Source organism: Macaca thibetana, chromosome X (assembly GCF_024542745.1).
Source record: "Macaca thibetana thibetana isolate TM-01 chromosome X, ASM2454274v1, whole genome shotgun sequence".
Lineage (NCBI taxonomy): Eukaryota > Metazoa > Chordata > Mammalia > Primates > Cercopithecidae > Macaca > Macaca thibetana.
In genome coordinates, this window is record NC_065598.1 from 95981175 (window position 1) to 95990410 (window position 9236).

Below are 9236 nucleotides of genomic sequence, written 5' to 3' on the forward strand. Positions count from 1 at the left end.
CAGGAATTTATCCATTTCTTCTAGATCTTCTAGTTTATTTGTGTAGAGGTGTTTATAGTATTCTCTGATGGTAGTTTGTATTTCTGTGGGATCAGTGGTGATATCCCCTTTATCATTTTTATTGCATCTATTTGATTCTTCTCTCTTTTCTTCTTTATTAGTCTGGCTAACGGTCTATCTATTTTGTTGATCTTTTCAAAAAACCGCCTCCTGGATTCATTGTTTTTTTGAAGGGTTTTTCACGTCTCTAACTCCTTCAGTTCTGCTCTGATCTTAGTTATTTCTTGTCTTCTGCTTGCTTTTGAATTTGTTTGCTCTTGCTTATCTAGTTCTTTTAATTATGAAGTTAGGGTGTCAATTTTAGATCTTTCCTGCTTTCTCTTGTGAGCAGTAAGTGCTATAAATTTCCCTCTAAACACTGCTTTAGCTATGTCCCTGACATTCTGCTATGTTGTGTCTTTGTTCTCATTGGTTTCAAAGAATTTATTTATTACTGCCTTAATTTCATTATTTACCCAGTAGTCATTCAGGAGCAGGTTGTTCAGTTTCCATGTAGTTTTGCAGTTTTGAGTGAGTTTCTTAATACTGAGTTCTAATTTGATTGCACTGTGGTCTGAGAGACTATTATGATTTCTGTTTTTGTATTTGCTGAGGAGTGTTTTACTTTATGTGGTCAATTTTAGAAAAAGTGTGATGTGGTGCTGAGAAGAATGTGCATTCTGTCAATTTTGGATGGAGAGTTCTGTAGATGTCTAATAAGTCCACTTGGTCCAGAGCTGAGTTCAAGTCCTGAATATCCTTGTTAATTTTCTGTTTTGTTGATCTGTCTAATATTGACAGTGGGGTGTTAAAGTCTCCCACTATTATTGTGTGGGAGTCTAAGTCTCTTTGTAGGTCTCTAAGGACTTGCTTTATGAATTTGGCTGCTCCTGTATTGGGTGCATATATATTTAGAATAATTAGCTTTTCTTGTTGCATTGATCCCTTTACCATTATGTAATGCCCTTCTTCATCTCTTTTGATCTTCGTTGGTTTAAAGTCTGTTTTATCAGAGACTAGGATTGTAAATCCTGCTTTTTTTTTTTTTTTTTTTTTGCTTTCTATTTGCTTGGTAAATATTCATCCATCTTTTTATTTTGAGCCTACGTGTGTCTCTGAATGCGAGATGGGTCTCCTGAATATAACACACCGATGGGTCTTGACTCTTTATCCAATTTGCCAGTCTGTGTCTTTTAATTGGAGCATTTAGCCCATTTACATTTAGGTTAATAGTTATGTGTGAATTTGATCCTGTCATTATGACATTAGCTGGTTATTTTGCCCGTTAGTTGATGCAGTTTCTTCATAGTGTCGATGGTCTTTACAATTTGGTACGTATTTGCAATGGCTGGTACTGGTTGTTCCTTTCCATGTTTAGTGCTTCCTTCAGGAGCTCTTGTAAGGCAGACCTGGTGATGACGAAATCTCTCAGCATTTGCTTGTCTGTAAAAGATTTTATTTCTCCTTTGTTTATGAAGCTTAGTTTGGCTGGATATCAAATTCTGGGATGAAAATTCTTTTCTTTTAGACCATTGAATATTGGCCCCCACTTTATTCTGCCTTGTAGGGTTTCTGCAGAGAGATCTGCTGTTAGTCTGATGGGCTTCCCTTTGTGGGTAAACTGATCTTTCTCTCTGGCTGCCCTTAACATTTTTTCCTACATTTCAACCTTGATGAATCTGATGATTATGCATCTTGGGGTTGCTCTTCTCGAGGCGTATCTTTGTAGTGTTCTCTGTATTTCCTGAATTTGAATGTTGGCCTGTCTTGCCAGGTTGGGGAATTTCTCCTGGAAAATATTATGAAGAGTGCTTTCCAACTTGGTTCCATTCTCCCCATCACTTTCAGGTACACCAATCAAATGCAGGTTTGGCCTTTTCACATAGTACCATATTTCTTGGAGGCTTTCTTCATTCCTTTTCAATCTTTTTTCCCTGATCTTGTCCTTATGCTTTATTTCATTAAGTTGATCTTCAATCTCTGATACCCTTTCTTCCACTTGATCAATTCAGCTATTGATACTTGTGTATGCTTCACAAAGTTCTCATGCTGTGTTTTTCAGCTCCATCAGGTTATTTATGTTCTTCTCTAAACTGGTTATTCTAGTTATCAATTCATCTAACCTTTTATCAAGGTTCTTAGCTTCCTTGCATTGGGTTAGAACATGCTCCTTTAGCTCAAAGGAGTTTGTTATTACCCACCTTCTGAAGCCTACTTCTGTCAATTTGTCAAACTCATTCTCCATCCAGTTTTGTTCCCTTGCTGGTGAGGAGTTGTGATCCTTTGGAGGAGAAGAGTTGTTCTGGTTTTCAGAATTTTCAGCCTTTTTGCTCTGGTTTCTCCCCATCTTTGTGGATTGATCTACCTTTGGTCTTTGATGTTGGTGACCTTTGGATGGGGTTTCTGAGTAGATGTCCTTTTTTAGATGTTGATGCTATTCCTTTCTGTTTGTGAATTTTCCTTCTAACGGTCAGATCCCTCTGCTGCAGTTCTGCTGCGGTTTGCTGGAGGTCCACTCCAGACCCTGTTTGCCTGGGTATCACCAGCAGAGGCTCCAGAACAGCAAAGACTGCTTCCTGTTCCTTCCTCTGGAAGCTTCATCCCAGAGGGGCACCTGCCAGATCCCAGCTGGAGCTCTTCTGTATGAGGGGCCTGTCGACCCCCGCTGGGAGGTGTCTACCAGTCAGGAGGCACGGGGTTCAGGGACCCATATGAGGAGGCAGTCTGACCATTAGCAAAGTTCGAATGCTGTGCTGGGAGATCCACTGCTCTCTTCAGAGCTACCAGGCAGGGACCTTTAAGTCTGTTAAAGCTGCACCCACTGCTTCCCCTTCCCCCAGGTACTCTGACCCAGGGAGATGGTGGTTTTATCTATAAGCCCCTGACTGGGGCTGCTGCCTTTTTTTGAGAGATGTCCTGCTCAGAGAGGAGGAATCTAGAGAGGCAGTCTGGCCACAGCGGCTTTGCTGAGCTGCGGAGGGCTCCTCCCAGTTGGAACTTCCCTGTGGCTTTGTTTACACTGTGAGGGGAAAACCGTCTACTCAAGCCTCAGTAATGGCAGACAACCGTCCCCCCACCAAACTCGAGTGTACCAGGTCGACTGTAGACTGCTTGCTGGCAACGAAAATTTCAAGCCAGTGGATCTTAGCTTGCTGGGCTCCATGGGGGTGGGATCCACTGAGCTAGACCACTTGGTTCCCTGGCTTCAGCTCCCTTTCCAGGGGTGTGAATGGTTCTGTCACACTGGCATTCCAGGCGCCATTGGGATATTGGGGGGGGGGGAACTTCTGCAGCTAGCTCAGTGTCTGCCCAAATGGCCGCCCAGTTTTGTGCTTGAAACTCAGGGTCCTGGTGGCGTAGGAACCAGAGGGAATCTCCTGGTCTGTGGATTGTGATGACCATGGGAAAAGTATAGTATCTGGGCTGCAGTGCATCATTTCTCATGGCACAGTCCCTCATGGCTTCCCTTGGCTAGGGGAGGGAGTTCCCCGACCGCTTGCACTTCCCAGGTGAGGCATCACGCCACCCTGCTTCAGCTTACCCTCCGTGGGCTGCTCCCATTGTCTAACCAGTCCCGATGAGATGAGCTGGGTACCTTGGAAATGCAGAAATCACCCACCTCCTGCATTGATCTCACTGGGAGCTGCAGACCAGAGCTATTTCTATTTGGCCATCTTTCCAGCCTCCCTAATTCATTTATTTCAGAGGCACAGAGAGGTTAAGTAACTTCCTTGGGTCACACAGCTGGTGGGTAGAGAGAGGAGTTGAACCTCGGAGTCTAGTAACCACAGCTCATGACCTTTAACCTCTACATTATAATGATATGCTATATATGTGAAGGATTTAACAAGGAGCCCCACAAATAATGGATGATCAAGAGGGATAAAGAAGCCCCCTACCTGTTTGTCCACAGGAAACCACAGTGTATACTATAGAAAGAATACAGACTTTGGAGTAGGAGGCAAAATTCCAGATCTGTTACTACCTGTGTTACTAAAACAAAGTCACTCTTCCTATCTCAACTCCACCTTCCTCATCTGCAAAATGGGGCTGATCATAGCACCAATTTCATATGATTGCTGTGAGGAACTAATGGCCTGTGTAGATGCTCAGCAATTGCCTGTTTACTTCCTCATTGTTTGTATCTATCATTTGACACTTATGCTGCCTCAGATTGCTGCTTCTCTCCTGGTTTGTGGGTCCTATCTCTCCGGGTCTATGATAAGCCCTTAAGGACTAAGACCATACTCTAAGCCTCTTGATAACCCTTTAGCATAATGCTATGCCCATTAAAAGTCCTCATTAATTGAATTCTTAACCTCTACTGGGCATGTACTCAGACAGGCAATATGCTATGTTCTCAAATGCATTTTCTTCTTCAAGTCTCACAACTATTGTCTGTGTTTGTTGATGAATTTTATGTTTTCAGGCATAAAATCTCCACCGAGAAAAGAGACATGCCCTTTTCTTTCAGACTAATTTCAATGAGTGAGGATAATTTCAGAGTCTTTCAAACCCCTTTGTTGGCTAGTAGAAATAAAACTTCTTTTGCCCTCCCCTCTATATACCCTTGACTTACTGAGATTTTCTAAACAATCGTCAGTGTTTGTGCAGGTGGGAGCCAAGTTCTTTTTCTGGGGTTCAGCTGTATGAATCACCTTGAGATTCTTTTCACTGGACCTTTGCCCTCAGCTCTTTTTCTCCCCCTTTTGTTTTATTCATCATATTCAAACCTCAGAGGACACGCAAGGCAGGGCTGTGTGACAATACTAATTCTTAGCATATGTGGGGCCAAAAAGAAAAAATTGCAAATTGTGTGTAAAGAAATTAACCCTGGAGCATTATTTGAATGGACTGAGGAGTCATAACGCAGACATGTTGAACCATGTATCTATGCTTATTATTTTCATGATTGTGGCTTCATAATTGTTTCTGATGAAAAGCAAGGAAATGAAAATTCAACATTGAAACATAAATTAAAGGATTTACTTTCCCAGACAAAGGGGTGAAAATAAGTGGGTTTGCTGCTATTGAATTCAAAGAAATTGAACTCAGCTTCTCTCTGTAGTTCAAGTTTCCAGCAAATAATTTACAGTGTAAATGTAGCAGGGGTTTTTGCTGAACAAATGGTTGTGTATTGTGAATACGATAAATTAAGGATAATATTTTTCTTCTAAACCTACAAGTAAATAACTTCCCATCATGTTTCCCTCTGTACCGCAGTTCTCTTTCCATGTGTGGAATGTGTTGCTTTGGGACAAAATCGTGGAAACCAGCATCTATTCGAGTGGTGTGCAATCACAATGGGCGGAGGAGTGCAGTAATGCAGTGTGGTGCTTTAAATGAGTTCAGGTTAATACCACAACTTAGGAATATCAATTTCTATTACTTACATTAAGGCTAAGCTATTGAATGTAGCAGTTATAGGTAGCAGGCATTGGAAGCCACACATCGAGCAAGATCTGCTTAAAGAGTCACCTGCAGTTGTTGTTTTTATCCCCTTGGCTCTGGATTGAGATGCTAAGTACCCATTACCAGAATATGTCAACTCAATAATCTAATTGTACCACTTCTAATTACTGAAACTGTCACCATTAATGGGTACCTGTGATCCACCACGCTCTTCAATAGACATTTTGCTTATCTTGCTGCATTTAATCCTTACAACAACCATGCAAAGTAGACATTATGATGTTAACTTTATAGATTTGGCAACTGACAGACAGAAAGGTTAAGTAACTTACCCAAACTCACACAGCTTCTAAGTTATACTGCAAAGATTGGACCAGATCTGTTTGAATGCAAAGCCTGTGCCCTTTCCAGTGTGACATGCTGCCTTGGCTCTACTGGGGCAGAGAAATGGAATGATCACTTTCAGCAGTACCCTTGACCTTCTGACTGAAAGAAGGTTCCACACCATCTCAAGAACTCCTTCTGCTCGGATTTGGTGGGAAAAAGACAGCATTATGGTTGCAATGTGGGTTTTAACATTAGATAAACCTGGAAGTTCTCCAGTTCTACCACTTGCTAGTTGTGGGATCTTAGATAACATACTTATCTCTGGAACTTAGTTTACTCACCTGAAAAATGAAGATAATAATGCTATGGCATATCCTACAGAAATTGCAATACAGATTAAGTGGCATCATGCATGTTAACTATCTGACGTAGTACCTGGCATATACTAAGTGCTCAGTAAATCTTAGCTATCATTATTAGTGTATTATATAATATCTTCATGTATAAAGTAAAGGATTTCGCTCTTTCTCCTCAACTTGAAGCTATGCCTGTCTTAGCACTCTAGCATAAATGCAACTGTGGCTGGTATTTGCCCCCTAGCACCCCTGGAAGCTATGTTTCAGCTATAAAGCATGGCAGTTGTAATATTGCCTCAGATGCTCAAAGATCTTTGAAAGTGCCACATCAGAGGAAAATCCTTAGAGAAACAAGGGTCTCAGATTTTTAAACCTAACATAAGATTTTTCTGCCAAAATAACCAAATTCACTGAATCAGCCCTTCAATTCACCTACCTTAGGCATCCACCCAAATTTCAGAATTCTTTCTTGTAGCCATGCTCCCTGAGAACCTCTTCATTGGGTCATAATCCAAACAGATATTTAAGTCTCCTCCACAATACCCTTTTAGGTTGCTGTTACAAAGAGCTGCTCCTTTTCAAACACATTGCCAAGAACCAAATTCTTAGGCTGACTTACTTCATTCTGTATAAAAACCTGAGTTCCTAGCCCTGATACTGAAATATTTAGTGTGCGTGTACAGCACAGTCATACCTAGCATTTATTTTTAATTGCCATAGGATTATTTTTGCTATAAAGCAACTGTACAGTTTTTATTTCAACAAGGTAAGCAGAAGCAGTGCTTAAAAAGAATGAGCTTCATCCCCAGGATCAAACAACTTAGCAAGGTTGAGTCAAATGGCCAATTTATAAAACTCCATTTAAGAAATGTTAAGGGAAACATTAGAAGAAAAGTAAAGTGCTGGGAAAGTGAGAGACCACTCTAATTTTATTACAGCTGCAACCATATACATTAAGCCTTTAGGACAAAGAAAGTCATTTAATAATGCCACCCCTAAAAGCTGTAGCACGGTATATAACTAGCAATCTGTCTTCTATAGCCACTCCCTAGGAAAAAAAGAGGGTGTGTCAAATGACAACTAGTACCCTGAACTCAGTGGGAAGACCAAATGGACTCAACAGGCAATCTCCAACCTTTCACTCTGCTTCAGACTGAGGAGCATCCTCCAGTTCTTCCAATGTAGCATGCTTTCTCTCTCCTCCAGCCTTCACACGAACTGTTCCCTTTGCCTAAAATATTCTTGCTCTGCGCCATCATCTGTTTCACTCTTACTCACTTTTCTGATCTCATTTAAAATGTCACTTTCACCAAAAGCTTTCCCTGACCACCCCCTCCCCACAACTCTGGGTTTGTTAATACTGCTTTATGTAACCAGAATGCTATATACTATCCCTGTCAGAGCACAGTTTATATCACACTGTATTATCATTGCTAATTTGTTTGCCTAATCATACATTTTAAGCTGTAAGTTCAATAAAGCAGAGACAATGAGTTCCTTTTTCACTATTATATCTCAGTGCCTAGCACAGTGCCGAGGAAATAAATATTTATTCAATTGAATATAACTGTACTTGAACTTCCATAGATAAGAAAGCTGCCAAAATAGTAAATTTATGATTGGGAAATTTAACCTTCTTTGGCAATACAGTGTAAAAGTTATGAAATAGATTTTAGAGTCAGTCAACCAGACTATAAGCTTCACAAGGGCAGTTACCATAACTGTCATATTCTCTACTACATCCCTAGCCCATCGAACAGTGTTGAGGAATGATGAAAGTTCAGTAAATATTCACTGAATGAAGGAATAAATTGATAGCTCTCATTTTAGATAGTTTCTCCCAATCAGGAAAAGTTCATTCCCTTGGAACATAAGGGGATCCCCACCAGACCCTAACACGAAATCTACCTCCTCCATGGAGTTCTTACCTCCACTACCCCGACTTAACAGGAATCTTTATACCACACTGAATGAAGTCAGAAGGCAAACTTATAAAATGTGAACATTACTACAAAGCTTAGAAGAAATAGTCAATAGGATGGATGACCAAATCAAGATTCAGAATGATCTCAATAAACCAGAATAAAATGCCTAAATGAAAAAGATTCAATTTAACTGAAATATGAGCTAAGTCCAGCATTCAGGTTCAAAATATCAATTTCGCAAGTACAGCATAGGGAGAGACCAGTCTTGACAGCAGTTTGTGTGAAACAGACCTAGGGATTTTAGTTGGCCTCAAGATCAATATGAGCCAGCAGTGAGATCTGACTGCTAAAGATGCTGGTACAATCTAAAGCTACACTAGTAGAAGTATTTTGTCTGCTTCACAAAAAGCAATTGTCCCACTGTACCCTGTTACAGTCCAACCATATGTGTGATATTGTTTTCAACATTTTAAGAACAACATTTACAAACTGATTAAGTTCAGAGTAGATCAACTAGAATGATGACAGAATGTAGAAAATATAGTATATAACAGATAGCTAAAGGACCTGGGGACATATACACTGAGAACAGAAAATCTAAGATCAAGGAATGTAGCAGCATTTCTAGGAAAGATGAAAGAAACAGGTGGTAAGGAGTGGTGAGGGGCATGTGTAATTTGAGAAAGTCCCATCAATACGTCAAATACACACACAATCTACCATACCCACGCCACATACATGGCTGAGGACTACCGTCCCTGAGGAAATAAACCAGCCAGCTGAATATTAGAGGAGGGCAATTCTAAAACTAATGTTATAATGCTATTATAGCTGAAGCAATATAACAATGCAACAGCTTCTTATGAGGCAGAGGTCCAGTATCATTGGAAATATTTAAACAGAAACTGAATGCCCACTCTCAAAGATACTAAAAAGCAAATTGTTTTGGAGTCAGATGTTGGAGAAGATGCCTTGAATAACCCCTCCATGTTGCAAAGATAATAATGATTCTATGTCCTCCTACTTCTCCTAATCCCTAAATCAGGAGTGTCCAAACTTTTACACTCTCTGAGCCACACTGGAAGAAGAAGAATGGTCTTGGGCCACACATAAAATACACTAACACTAACAATAGTTGATGAGCTAAAAATATCACAAAAAAACTCATAATGTTTTA